At 34.3% G+C, this 15,913-nt stretch overlaps 1 long non-coding RNA gene across 1 annotated transcript; it reads left to right on the forward strand.

Annotated features, from left to right (window-relative positions):
* Positions 1–9,742: 9,742 nt before the first annotated feature.
* Positions 9,743–15,697, forward strand: LOC136062564 (uncharacterized). Its single transcript, XR_010624292.1, has 2 exons — positions 9,743–14,997; positions 15,085–15,697. It is a non-coding gene; the product is annotated as an uncharacterized LOC136062564 (long non-coding RNA).
* The last annotated feature ends 216 nt before the right edge of the window (positions 15,698–15,913 follow it).

Here is a 15,913-nt window from a genome sequence, read left to right on the forward strand (position 1 = left end):
CACTTTGAAATTTTCATTGTAATAGATTGCAAAATAATAGATAGTTTCCCACTATAAAAAGTCATCATCTACCTCATTGTCTACCTTAGACACCAAAACATGTCCTGCCATCTTAGAATAAGCATTATCAATCAAAGAAGTATTATGAACCCCTATTACCACAAAAGAAACATCATCAATCTCTGCATTCACTGCCATCAATTCATCTCCTTCCATTGGAATCCACAGAAGAAGTAAATGTCGCAATTTCAATGTCTACCAATTCTTCTTCCCATGGCCATCCAACTGTCCTCCAAACCAAGTGGGGTGTAAGAATGATATTTTAATGAAATAGCAAATATAGACTATATCCTTCCCAAGACTCTTCAAAAGAGAAATAATCCTTAAGATCTGTATTTGTGATTACAGATCCTAGAAATTGGAGAGCACGGTAGAAGGAACAGAAACTTTCAATTGGTCCAATGTCCAGCTTCATTTTTTGATCAATTCCTTCAATAGGAATCTCTTTTTCTTTAGGCACATCATATTTTAGAGAAATTCCTATTTCATCAACTCTTCATCTAAAATACACCCATGGAGTCGTCATGATATTAAGGGAATTATCATTCAGATCCATGTAATCGACATTAAATTCAAACGGAGGGTCCAATGCAGAAACAATGTGATCATTGTATTGTTTAGTCACTTTAGTAGAAACCTCTCTCACCATGCTTTCAATCTCTCTCACGAGGCTTTGAAAGTCGGTAATGTTTTCAATCTGAATCTTTCCCCAACATATATAGTCAACCTGACTCTATACAATTTCATTTATTGAAATCATCCATGGTTCCTCCATTTCTTTTCTTTTCTTATCTGTTGCTGAAGACATGTCAATATATATAAATATATCGTACTACATGATAATAAATAGCTAAGATTAGAAGCTTTAAATAGAAAGGTTTTACAGAACCAAGTAAAATATCTGTATAAGCATAAATAAAAAGGCATTTATTGAATGAATAACAATAATCAACCAAGAATCTTCCTTTTTTTAAAAAAAAAAAAAAAATTTGCTATCAATCTTTTACTTTCATATTTAATTAGTATGAGTTTTGTAATCAGATTAGTTTGAACTAAACTTGGTGTTAATGCAATGTATCTTGCAATATTTGATAAATCTATTATTTTGATATTGTTACAGGTTATGCCCATCAATATTATTTTCTTCTTAGTAATTTCATCCATTTTATTGTTTGTAAAGTAGAAACACTTTGTGCACAACCTCCCCCATTACACAAAAAAAAAAAAAAAAAATTGTTTACTACTATGAAAAAAATCGTTGCAATAACATCAGTGTCATTGCAATAATTTATGCGAAGTGTTGCAATAAAATTTGAGCTAATAGATCTGTACTACAAAAAATTTCATTGCAATAAATTTTAAATATTTGACAATTTTGATGTAATAATATATTTGTTCTTGCAATAAACAATTTGGGTCAAGATTGCAATAGATTGCAAATAATTGACAATAATAATTTGGATCAAGTTATTGCAACGACATTTTTCTTTGTAATAAATAATTGTTTCATATTTTTCATTACAATAGATTGTAAAATAATTGATATTAAATAATTGTAGTAATATCTTTTTTGCAACTTCATGTTTGTCATTGCAATAGATTAATTGTAAAATAATTGATATTTAGTTATTGCAACAAATATATATATATATATATATATATAAATAAGCTGTCACTTTGAAATTTCCATTGTAATAGATTTCAAAATAATTAGTATCAAGTTATTACAATGATTTCTTCAATTTAAGTTATTGCAAAAAAAATTTCTTAATGCAATTTTGTATTAAAGCCTCTATTGCAATAGAAAATTATAAGTTATTGCAACTAATTATTATTAATGTAATACTACTTTTAAGTTACTATTGCAATGGCTTTTAATTTGTAGATGTGATATTATGTCTGGTACTACTATACTAATTTTGTTGTATTGACATTTGATGTAATAAACTTATTTTGGTGTAGTGCCTAAAAAAGAAAAACCAAAGCCAAATATTTCTCATCCACACTTTAAGAAAGTGCATTCTAAATCAAATAAAAATTTAGAGCCTTGGGAGCAGAGAAAAACACTTACCCAAGAGCATAAGAGCGGAGACTTGATTCGTGTAGAAAAGAAAAGAGAACACGAATTGAGATAAAGAATTGGGATTGGGTGCAAAATCTGAAAAAAGATTGAGATTTTGATTTTTTTTTTTTTTTGGGCAGAAGTGGGTTTTGGGTTCAAATGTTTAAAATATGAGAGAGAGAGAGAGAGAGAGAGAGAGATGACTGAGTGTTTTGTTTGAGAATTATTGCTTGAAGACTAGCCATAGATTCTTTGCTAGAATTGTACCATCACAATAAACCGAAAAGGAACAAATCTTTATTCTCTGTTACTTTAGCAATGGACCTACCTAGTTGAATTATATATGAGTTTTTTTTTTTTTTGGGTGGGTCACAACTTATATGTTCAACATGCTTACTATGGTGTTTCTAACTAGTTCAAATGATAAACAGTAAACCCATCTGGGTGTTCATCAAACCCTAGAATAATAAAAAGTTTTGGAATCATTGATTCCATCAAACCCTGAAATAATAAAAATCCTTTACAATCATTGATTCCATCTAACCCTAGAACAATGAAAAGAGTGCAAAGAAAAAGAACATACCCAAGAGTGTGAGAGCAAAGAGTACACAGGGAAGAAGCAACAAGCACTGTCGAGAGACAGCATGAGAGAGATTGAGAAGCATCGTTGAGAGAGAGCAATGACGACACTAACGAGAGAGAGTTAGGATCAAAGAGAGACTAAATTCTTGATTTTTGCATAATCCCTAACTATTATAAATAAAAATAGAAACTTTCAAGATTTAGATCATCGTACCTTACAAAATTTCCAATATTGATAGAGAGCACGAAGTAAGATTTGATGGAAAATATTGCTATTTCGAGTTCAGGTGTTCAATGTGCAAAATTTGAAACGGTGAAAGAGGGGATGGAATCACTGTTTCTATTTGTTTTGTTTGGACACGGATGATCAATATATATTCTAAATTATTTGTATTTTTTCTTTAAAAAAATAAAACACAGTAGTTGAATTTTGATTATTATTAAGTTTTCATTCTATTATTTATTTAATAAATTTGAAGGTGCTTCATTATTTGCCTATCTAACAAATCTATTGTACCAAAAATTAATCACAAACAGAAAACCAAATAAATATGCCACACAAACCACACCAAAAATAAATGTAAATATAGTTTAAAGTAAAAGAATATTTCTTAAAAAAGAGAGAAGTTAACATACAAAATTTATTGTGTTAGGTAAAAAAAAAAACGTTATTTACTATTTAGGGGATGTGGCTTACATCCACTACCCATTACCTTGCATTTAGAAAAAAGAAATTGTTTTTTATACAATCTGTGGGGACAATTTTTTGCTTCAAGGCCAAGGGCTAGACCATGTTATAACCTAGGCAATTTTGTTGTCCCACATGGGAAAGAAATGCTTCCTCTTCACACCTTATAAGGGATGAGCAAGTGGATGAAGAGTACCACTAGCTTGGTTAACCAAACTAGCGGTACTCTAACTCCATTGGCTCATGCCTTATAAGGTAGAAAGAGGAAGGCAATTCTTCCAATGTGGGACTCTTTCCATTAAACCATACTAGGATTCTGCCAAGATGACACTCCTCCTCGAACCTTTGCCAGGCAATCCTAATAGGATTTTATTCCTTTACCGACTATCATGCAAGCAATTATTTGTCCTCGAACTAATTATGTCCTTGGATTAGGCCCCTGGCCCAATACATGTGTAGAGACGTACTCCTGGGCTTTTCTCCCCCCACAACTACAAAATTGAATTTAATTTTAATTAATGTATTTTCTTTAAAAAATAATTAAAGCACTACATAAAATGAAGAATTTTTAACCAACATATCATTTACTTCATACTATTTTAAAAACCAAAATAAAAACAAAATCAGTGCAAAGCACGGCCCTATATCAAGTATATATACACAGACCTCATGTTAGAGAGTATGAGGTTATACCATGTGGTGCATTTCTTAATGTTCTCTTTATTTAGGCTTCTAAATCAACAAAGTTTACATTTATATCAAAGTATTATCTTATTAAATTAACCAATAAAGCAAATGCATATATTATTTGTCTATAGTTGTGCATTAATTATTTATATTAAATGAATTTATATGATTACTTTTATAAACTCTATATAAGAGATAATTTTTAGTTGGAATAATAATAATAATAAATTTGGAATATGACATTCCTCTTTCCATTAAACCATACTAGTTGAATTCCTGTACATCGACTTATTATAAGTTTTCTCCAATATTTCAATAAATTTTACCAAGAATCTTGTAGACTAATTGGTTGGCAGCTCAATTTCCAATAGAGACATTCATTATTCAAATCCCCCACTCCCAACTATTGATGTATAAAAAAAAAAAATTCAATAAATTTCCTTGAAAAAAATTGTATTCTTTAGTTATTTTTATAAGCAAAATAGAAAGACACTAAGAGTAATGTAGTGATTTGATCACACTACATAAATGTATTCACAAATTGAAAATTGCATGCTATAGTGGTTAATATAGATAAGCATGTTTCATGCCTACTAAAAAAAAAAAAATGCAAAAACAACTAAATTTGAGTAAGAATATCATATTTCAAATCCTTTATTTCCCACATAACAAAAAATTGTTTCTCATATAAATCTTATAAAAATGATATTAAAATTTCATTATGCCATAACAAAATAAACATATTTATTCTATTAATAATCTTTCTAATTAAATAGAATAAATACTACAATGTTAGTCCCCCCCCCCCCCAACACACGTGTGTGTGTGTGTGTGTGTGTGTCTATATATATATATATATATTACATGTGATTGAAAGAAGTTAGGAACTTTATAAGATTAAGATTAATTTTAATGAATTCACAAATATTTAATTTTTTTATGGCTTTTTTGTCAATTGTTGTCAAAACAACTAAACATGAGTAAGAATGTCATATTCTAAATTTATTATTATTATTATTCCAACTAAAAATTATCTCTTATATAGAGTTTATAAAAGTAATCATATAAATTCATTTAATATAAATAATTAATGCACAACTATAGACAAATAATATATGCATTTGCTTTATTGGTTAATTTAATAAGATAACTCTTTGATATAAATGTAAACTTTGTTGATTTAGAAGCCTAAATAAAGAGAACATTAAGAAATGCACCACATGGTATAACCTCATACTCTCTAACATGAGGTCTGTGTATATATACTTGATATAGGGCCGTGCTTTGCACTGATTTTGTTTTTATTTTGGTTTTTAAAATAGTATGAAGTAAATGATATGTTGGTTAAAAATTCTTCATTTTATGTAGTGCTTTAATTATTTTTTAAAGAAAATACATTAATTAAAATTAAATTCAATTTTGTAGTTGGGGGGGAGAAAAGCCCAGGAGTACGTCTCTACACATGTATTGGGCCAGGGGCCTAATCCGAGGACATAATTAGTCCGAGGACAAATAATTGCTTGCATGATAGTCGGTAAAGGAATAAAATCCTATTAGGATTGCCTGGCAAAGGTCCGAGGAGGAGTGTCATCTTGGCAGAATAAAGCCGAGGTAAAAGGAAATGTACTACCGTCGAGAGCAACATTCCAAACCGATCCATGGATAAGGATAAACATCAAGAAGGGACGTGACAAAAGAAAGCTACAAATATCTTAGGAAAAGCTGCTACCACCGCATTAAATATACCACAGCTAACTCTCTGGCCGCATTAATGATGAAGTGATCCTGAATAGTAATTCTCAGCCTTCCAACTATTACCCAAAGACTTTAGGGAGGTGCTGATGGAACAAGAACCAACCCCAGAGATCTGACTTGCACGTGGAGGGTGGGGACGCTAGGGAAAGATAGTATAAAATGGAATGGAGATCCTAAGAGAAAGGGATCGGAAATTTGTAAGAGAAAGCACTGTAACAACTTGAACCATATTTGTAGCCATTTTCAATCAATATATACTACAACATACCTTCTCGGATCGTGCCGAGGACAAATTTACTTAGATAACTCCAGTCCATTTCTGTTTGATTATCTTTTAAAATCTATTCTAACTGTTATCTCATTCATTGGAGCCTAGTTTTCCAACCCACTCTCTACAAATTCATTGTATTGGGCTTATTGGGCTTGGATCCAATCATACCTTGGGCCTAAAGATCTAAAACACGTCCTTACAGTAGTTATTATCAATGGTTTTAATAATGCCAATCAAATAATACAATAAAATATTTTATGATAAAAATTTATCAATTTTATGGAATATATATACATAAAATAAAATTCATTAAACACATGAGATATATCTAAAGCAGTAAAGGAATGATTCATGCAAGTGCAAGTGCATGGTAGTTAATTCTAAATTTCATGTCAATTTTAATTGAATGAAATACCTACAGAAGTTTCTTTCAATAACATTTGTTGATTTTCATATTCAATTATTTTTTTAGTTTAATTATTGATATATCATACAATCTTTTTGTATGATTTTTCATGTGAATTTTGATATATATATATATACATGTGTGTGTTATTTCTATGAATAATATATATGATTTTAAAAATATTAATTAACCACAAAAGAGTGCGTGTTAAAATGGCTAAATGCCATTATCTAAAAGAATTAATTTAGAATAAAATGAAGGGATTTTGTTATGTGATTATATATAATATATATATTATTTTCTCATCATTGTTTAATGTAAGATTTCCCTTACTCTTGTATTCTCAACAATCTCCTCCTCACGTGTAAGTTTTTGTCACCAGTGGAAAACAAGTCCTACTAGCTCCCACAACCTAATGGGCTTTTACTAGTACCAACACGTCATTCATAGGCCTCTCATGCACCGTTCACTGGAATCACGAGTCAATCTTGTAAGCTCATCCCATTCATATCCATTGGAACCATGCTCTTCACTATGATCTAGCATTGTTGACAATACTTCTTTCTTGGGCCTTTTTTTCAGAATCGTTTGTGTAGGCTAGAGTTGTCCAACAAAACCGCAGACTCGACCCACCCGTTTAAACTGACCGGACCCTGATCCATCTGCCACCCAATCCAACTACCTGGTGGTTGACGGCGGGTCCCTACCATCCCAAACTGATTCTAGCAAGTCAAGCGGTAGGTCTTCCCTTCCAAAACCCAATCCACCTAACCCGACTGTGATATATAAGCCTCAATACTTACTTAGTTTATGGTCTCTTCAGTTCAGACTTTTCACCCTTTAATTTCTCAATTCCATGGATCTCTCTCATTTTCTTGATCTCTCAACAGCCAATGCCTTTAGTTCAAAATCTTCAGATGTTCGATTCTCCACCATCGCCGATTTGCGATTCTCCTCCCTCATAGACTCACTGATTCACCTCCAGATTTGCGATTCTCTCTCTCAGGTTTGATTTTCAGTCATTCTCTCTCTCTATTTGTTCATTTCAATCTCTCGTACAGTTAAGATACGCTATCATCTCTCTTTCTATTTCTATTTGTGTTCTATGGATTTGTGGTCTGCTAGTGTTTAGGTTTGTAGATATGTTCTTCAGTGTAGATTTGTTCTTCAGATTTGTGATTTATGTACCAAGTTTGGTCTTTGAACTCAGTCTTTCAATTAAATTTGAATTCAACTGTTGTCCACCTAAACCTGATCCGACTCGACCCATGGTTTTTTGTGATAAGCGACGGTCTTCCATCCTGCAAACTAATGGGATCAGGTCAATTCTGGGTTGAGCCCAAACTTGAACCAACTGGACCCGTGGACACCCGTAGACTGTAGGCCTTTAGGCTTTGCTTTGTCCTTGTTAGGAAAGGGGCACTGAACACCTCGCCACATATAAGGTCCGTTTGGATACAATTTATTGTTGTTGAAAACATTGTAGTAAAATAATTTTTAAATGTATGAATAGTATCGTGGGATCCATTTTTAATATTTTTAATACGTAAACAGTGCATGAACAAAACAGTGTACGCACTGTTCATACACAGTACTTTTTGTCTCTCAAAAGTCAATAACTCCGACGTAAAAAAACACACACAAAAAAAAAAAAAAAAAAAAAAATTGAAAACGCAGGAAACACAATGCAACATTAAGCGGAAAGAATTGCTATCCAAACTGATACATAATAACACTGCTTAGAAAGTTAATCCAACAAAAGGTTGCCACGTTATGTTTCTACAATAAAAGAATAGTGACTACTACACTTAATAACCATCCTAATAAAGCCCAAAATGAACTGAATATTTATTTGAAGGGGAGAAAAAGACAAACCAAAAAACTTACCATGGTTTGAGACTAACCGCCATATGTGAAGAAGCTGCTTGAGACTAGAATAAGCCTCTGGAATTGCACTAGTAAATCCAAAGCAGAGAGATCAGCCTGTGACTCTGTATTTTATCAGCACAATTTATTTAGCATTCCAAATCACAATCAGATTTTTTCGTTTGTACTAGTGTATTATGTTGTATATCTAGGTTGTAAAATTCTATATATATATATATATATATATTGTGGAAATTACAGAATTGCCCTTATTCTAGTAGAACTTAATTAAAATTTAAAACTGATCCAGCAGCTAATAAACAATAAAATAAGACTTGATTCAACTTTAAAATGGTTAAACAAGATCCCAAGAGAGCTGTCCATATCCAAAACATCCCAAATTAACGCTTGAGCACTGCACATATCCTTTTTCACGCCCCTTATAGGTCTTTAAATTGGGCTGCCACTTACGTTATAATTAGCAAGTAAAAAGTATACAAGATATAATTAGTACAAGCAAAATAAGCAGCAAGAGATAATACAAAGTGGGTACAAATTTTATAACAGTAATGAGATGACACCCATCGTAAAATTTAGTCACTCTTTATGAAAGGATCCACTACAAATAGGATGATAGCATCATGACAACAATCCAAAAAGAAAGAGCATCCAAATTACAATGTCAATGAGACATTCTTATTTAAAATGTAAATTTGAACTCTTGGAGACTTTCAGGCTGAGTTTATGTCATCAATGGTCAGAGTGTCAAATAGGAATAATGCTGGAGGCACCTAATATAAGAAGAATCACACAATTAAATTATCATCATTAACATTGTTGGGCTTTGTGGAGCCTAATTATGTTTGATTCGGTTGACAACTTGACCCGACCTGAATAATATTGCGTGGTTTTTAATGGGAGATTTTTTGAGACTTTTTTGGCCCGTTTTGTAGCCCATTGTGAATTCTGTGCGCAAGATGTATAAAACGTTGCTTTGGTGATTAGGGTTTGTTGTTATAGTTTTTGAGTGAGAGAAAAAACTGTACTACTGTACTTTATATTTTTCTTTGATAATAGTGAAATCCCTGCAACTCCGTGGACGTAGGCAAATTGCCGAACCATGTAAATATTGTCTTGTGTGTGTGATTATTTTTCTCTATTTTTTTTTTTGTTTCTCACAGGTTGGGAATTTCGAGTTAATTTCCTACAAACATGTCTTTTTTCCTGATTTCATTGCAAAACATATATTAGTGGTCATACAGTGTAGGAACACATGGAGAAACAAAGAGGTGCATCATAAGGGTTGTTGGGAAACTTTAACGCGCAATTTGGCATGTGGAAGGATAGATTTTGCAGGTACAGACACAGTAATAGGAGTTACCAGCTAAGAATTTCCCCATATTTCATAGTTGGCTAGCCATTTTCAATACCCACATCTGCATGTTAATGGAATTGCTAGATTGTAACTAGACAACTTGACCATCACTTGGGTAGAAGGCTAGGAAATCCACAGGCAACTGGAGGGTGGAGCACCTTCACTATTTTAAAAAGCCTGGAGTATTCTAAAAGACTAAAACTATGTCCATGAAGTAAACTTCGTGTATAATGTGAAAAGCAATATGAAGAAAACAGAGTAGAAAGCAAAGAAGAAAGCAAAGAAGAGATAAGAAATTTATGAACTAAAATCTGAGTTTCTTGATTTCATTTCTTCACTGAATCCAGTACATATACCCAACTTATTCCGTAAAGATTGGGATCACTGTAACTAACTGTAGCTTGACTCATCAGATGCTTACACATGGACTTACAACCATAACTGACTTCAACATTACATTTAAGCATAAGCTACATACAGTTTTAGACTCTAAATCTACTCTACTGTAGGTCGTTTTCCTTCTGCCTTGTCATATGCCTCAGCCTTATCAGATGTTATGTCACCTGCCTTTACATCCCCCCTCAAACTGAGGGGAGGAAGACCCATCAGTTTGTATGCAAGATCTATAAACTGAGGGGAAGACAAACCCTTAGTAAAAATATCAGCTAACTGATCATGTGTGGAAATAAAATTGATCTGCAAGTCCCTATTAAGAACCTTCTCCCTGATAAAATGATAGTCCACTTCAATATGCTTGGTTCTAGCATGAAAAATAGGATTGGAAGCTAAAGCCAAAGCAGATACATTATCACACCAAAGCATCGGAGGGAGAGATAAGTAGACCCCCAAATCCTTAAGAATCATCCTTATTCAACACAGTTCAGCAGCTGTAGAAGCCAAGGCTCTATACTCAGCCTCTGTTGAAGACCTAGCCACAGTCAATTGCTTCTTGGCAGACCAAGTAATTGGAGAATTCCCTAGAAATACCACCATGCCAGTAATGGACCTATGATCAAGAGGATCACCTGCCCAATCAGCATCACAATAAGCAGACAGAGCTAATGGACCAGGTTGAAAATGAACTTCATGATGCAAGGTACCCTTGATATATCTAAGGATCCTTTTGGCGGCCATCAAGTGATGTTGGGTAGGTTGACTCATAAATTGGCAAACTTGTTGAATTGAATAAGACAAATCAGGTCTTGTGAATGTTAAGTATTGCAAAGCCCCAACCATACTCCTATAAACAGTAGGATCTGGAATTAAAAGGCTAACTTGAGAGCTAACATGCACTGTGGGAGAACAAGGAGTGAGACAAGGTTTGCAATCCAACATATTGAACTTGGTAAGCAACTCAGAAGCATATTTAGACTGGTGCACAAAAAGACCTTGAGAAGTATACTCAATTTGAAGACCAAGAAAGTACTTCAGAGGGCCAAGATCCTTCAAGTCAAAAGCAGCCCCAAGTCTGGAAACAATATGAGCAATAAAGGAAGTACTATTCCCAGTGATAATGATATCATCAACATATAGCAGTAGATAAACCACAAATGAGTCATGATGAAGGGTAAACAAGTTGGAATCAGCATCAGAGGCCTGAAAACCAATGTGCAATAGTTCAGAGGTGAAGCTGTCAAACCAGGCCCTTGGTGCCTGTTTTAAACCATAAATGGCCTTATGAAGAAGACACACATGATCAGGGTGCACAGCATCAACATAGCCAGGGGGCTGAGACATGAACACTTCCTCTTGCAAAATGCCATGAAGAAAAGCATTGGACACATCCAATTGCTTCAAAGACCAATGATTCTGCACAGCCAAGGCTAAAATGATTCTCACAGTAGCTGGTTTGACAACAGGGCTGAATGTCTCTCCATAATCTAAACCATATTGTTGCAAAAACCCTTTGGCAACCAAGCATGCCTTGTATCTAGCAACAGCACCATCACTGCCTCTTTTAATCTTGTACACCCATTTGCAATGAACCACATTCTTACCAGGTGGAAGGGGGACTAAAGACCAAGTGTGTTGCTTCTGAAGTGAATGAAACTCAGAATCCATTGCTTCAATCCAATGAGGAAATTGTGAAGCAACATTAAAACTTGGTGGTTCTACCTGAAAATAGTCCCTTACAATGGCAAAGGCTTTGGGCTTGAATATGCCATGTTTGGATCTGGTAAGCATTGGATGATTATTATGGGAAGAAGAAGAATCAGACTGAAGGACAGAATTATTGGACTCAGAAAAGGCAGATTGGGATGGAACAATACTAGAGTTAGGCACAAAAGCAGATGAGGGAGGAAGGACAGCATCTGTAGAGACATTGGAAGCTTTATCAGACCTAGGGATAGTAGAAGAAGGATTAATAAATGAGGGAAGGACATCAGAAAGGGCAGATAAAGGAGTAGTAGGAGAAGTGGGTAAAAGAGTTGATAACCAAAGGTCAAAAGAAAGGCTGTCAGAACCAGCAAAGCAGGAAGGAGCAGATAAAGATGCAGGAAGAGTAGGAAAGACTGATTCATGAAATATGACATATGAAGTGATATACACTTTCTGTGACTGAGGGTCATAACAAATGTAACCCTTGGATAAAGGAGGATATCCTAGGAAAATACACTGAATAGACTTTGGTTGAAGCTTGTTGTCATTATAAGGTTTAAGAAAGGGAAAACAAGCACAGCCGAAGGAGCAGTATGGAATAGTTTTTCCCAAGGTGATTTGAAACCAAGAACAGATGAGGGAAGTCTATTAACTAGAAAAGTAGCAGTACTAAATGCATAACACCAAAAAGAAGAAGGAAGCTTAGATTGGTGAAGCATAGACAAACCACTCTCAACAATTTGTTTGTGTTTTCTTTCAGCTACCCCATTTTGTTGAGGGGAATATGGACATGAAAACTGATGTTGGATACCATTTTCTAGACAAAAGGACTTGAAATGATTACTAGTGTACTCACCCCCACCATCAGTCCTAAGAGTCTTGATGGTAGACCCAAACTGATTTTCTACAAGAGCTTTGAAATGCAGAAAAACAGTAAACACTTCAGATTTGTGCTTAAGCAGAAATAGCCAAGTAAATCTAGTAAAATCATCAATAAAAATGACATAGAATCTATAGCCAAGTACAGAAGTCACAGGAGCAGGGCCCCAAACATCACTGTGAACCAATTGTAAAGGAAAAGTACTTGACATGACATGTTTTGGAAAAGGAAACTTGTGCATCTTAGCACTTATACAATATGTACATTGTGAACAAATGTCATCATTAATAGAAATTTTGACAGTATTATTGAAAGAAGACAAGGCAGAGTGAAGAAGCTTGGAACAAGGGTGTCCAAGTCTTTGATGCCATAGCAAAGCTTGTGGAGAGACAGCACTATTTACAGATGATTGAAATGCAAGGGATGAAACAGGAGTGGAAACAGTAGATAGTTGAGAGGAAAGAGGGATTGGATAGACACCATCCTTACTCTGGCCTTGATAGAGAACCTTCCCCGTAGGTAAGTCCACAATTAAGAACTGAGTGGCATCAAAATAGCAATAAGCATTGTTTTGTAAGCAAAGTTTATGAACAGACAACAGATTGGAAGCCAAAGCAGGGACTCTAAGAATATTTTCTAAACGAAATTGATGAGAAGGTGTAAGAAGCTTACCATTTCCAATATGAGTCACAGGCAATTCTTGCCCATTGCCAACAGTAACAGACTCATTCCTTGAAGTGACCTGAGAATGTAAGGAAAACTGAGATAAATCTGGAGTCACATGGTCTGAGCATCCAGTATCAGTGAGCCAAGCAGAATTGGATGCTGAAGCAGAATTAGCAGTTGCTGAAGCTGTCATAGAACTAGCTGCCATAGAGGCTAGTTTAGCTAGAGCATGTCTACCTTGATAGGCAAAGTTCATACAATGATAGCAGTCTAAGGCTGTGTGTCCATTTTTACCACAAATTTGACAGGTAGGTCTGGAATTCTGAGATTGACCTTGAACCTGATGAAAACCAGAACTAGGTCCACCATGAAAAGCAATATGAAGAAAACAAAGTAGAGAGCAAAGAAGAAAGCAAAGAAGAGATAAGAAATTTATGAACTAAAATCTGAGTTTCTTGATTTCATTTCTTCACTGAATCCAGTACATATACCCAACTTATTCCGTAAAGATTGGGATCACTGTAACTAACTATAGCTTGACTCATCAGATGCTTACATGTGGACTTACAACCATAACTGACTTCAACATTACATTTAAGCATAAGCTACATACAGTTTTAGACTCTAAATCTACTCTACTGTAGGTCGTTTTCCTTCTGCCTTGTCATATGCCTCAGCCTTATCAGATGTTATGTCACCTGCCTTTACATAATGAACCATGTACCTGCATAACCGTACATAATCCTCGAGTTCCAAAATCATAATAAAAAAAATAAAAATCTGCTTCTAAGTACCAACAGAACTACTTCGATGCTGATGAAACTTAACCCAATGTGAAGCAAAAGAAAAAAACACATCTGTAGTGCATCATTTGATCAGAAAGTTGGAGGAATTCTGTTGCTTTAATGAGTGAAAATTGAGCATTCACAATCAAAGAAAAATACATCCAAAACACACGGCCAAATCTTAACTAGAAAGCAAAATCAATGCAGAATACTGTATCACACATTAAAGAAAAACTAAGGAGATGTTCCATCAAAAGCTCTATCACCATGCGGTGGACTAGGTATCTCTAGTTTCTCTGCATAAGGAACATAAAATATTATATTGGTTTATAACTTGATAACAACCTACTGAACCTTAACTCTTAACTTCGAACTGAATCCAACATTGTTGGAGGAATCATCAACAAATACTAATAATTATTCTTTCAAGGATTAGGTTGAATTAGCAAAATGACACAAATAGATCATAAGTAGGGCACATTCACAGCATGAAATCTAGTACAGACCTTTCTTTCCAACTTCATTATATACAGTTTGTTTGAAAAAGGAAATGATTTGATGAGACTTGCCTCCTCCTTTTAGCCTTCTTAAGTACAGCTCGCCACAAGGTTTTTCAGTCTTCCAAGACAGGTCGGGAATGCTTTCAGTCAAGCTGACAAGCATCAGTTTTTGTATCTGCACGTTGTCAATCAAAATTGCGGTGATGTGAGCCCAATTGTTCTTGGCGCATATTACATAGACACAGGATTGCCTTGCAATTCTGATCACAGTACCATCATGGTAAAAGTGAATTATGTTACAGTCAGGGACGAGGGTATGTATCTTCAAAATTCTGAAAGTTCTTTAAGGATAAAGATCAAACAAATTCTTAATTGTTTTTAAACTGTTTTTTGATTGCTAGATTTCACACGCAACTAGTGGATCTTGAACTAGTGACCTAGCCCTCCATACAGCTCTTACAAGAGGAGGTAATAAAATTTGAGATAAAGCTCATCAGCAATTTATGTTCATTGACAGTTACCCTCATGAGTTTGAGAGTACTCACATGACCGGAGAAAGGCAATTTACAAAAGCTGTTAAAAGTGTTTGACAAAGCAACCGAGTAGCTGAAAAGGAAATTGGATTTCTGACATGCAAATCTAGTCTCACGTCATACTAAAGTGGGACGGGTGAGGATTGTTACAAAATATTAGGATAATATCATATTACATGGTATATGATATGATATGATTTACAATGCATATATCCTAAATTATAACATTCCAGGTTTAACACTCTAAATTAACCTCTAGTTGGGATGTTGTAAGCTTGCACTGAACACTACCATAAAAGCACTATCAACAGACCTTCAAACAAAATTATTTTGATAAAGCAACACTTCAGCAAAATGTATATTATCATTAGTAAATATAGAGCACATTACAAGATTTGCAGTTCATCCCATTGCAATACATTGTCAATGTAACAGGCACTACTAAAGGGGACCATTGTTAATGCAAGACACATCCAAGCTCCAACATCCCGGAAGCATGTTTGATAAACCCCAAGACAGAACCAAAATTTCAGTGCATTCACTCATGTAGGGAAAAGAGGCTCATAAATAGCCCACAGCCAACACATTAAGAAATACACTGGTCAGTTGTAATTAAATTTAGACAATACTAACAATACAATAATGATGATGACGATGATAAAATATATCAAATCCGGCACCGGCTTGTTAAAGCGTA

Source organism: Quercus suber, unplaced genomic scaffold, assembly GCF_002906115.3.
Source record: "Quercus suber isolate HL8 unplaced genomic scaffold, Cork oak 2.0 scaffold_427, whole genome shotgun sequence".
In the NCBI taxonomy this organism is placed as follows: domain Eukaryota; kingdom Viridiplantae; phylum Streptophyta; class Magnoliopsida; order Fagales; family Fagaceae; genus Quercus; species Quercus suber.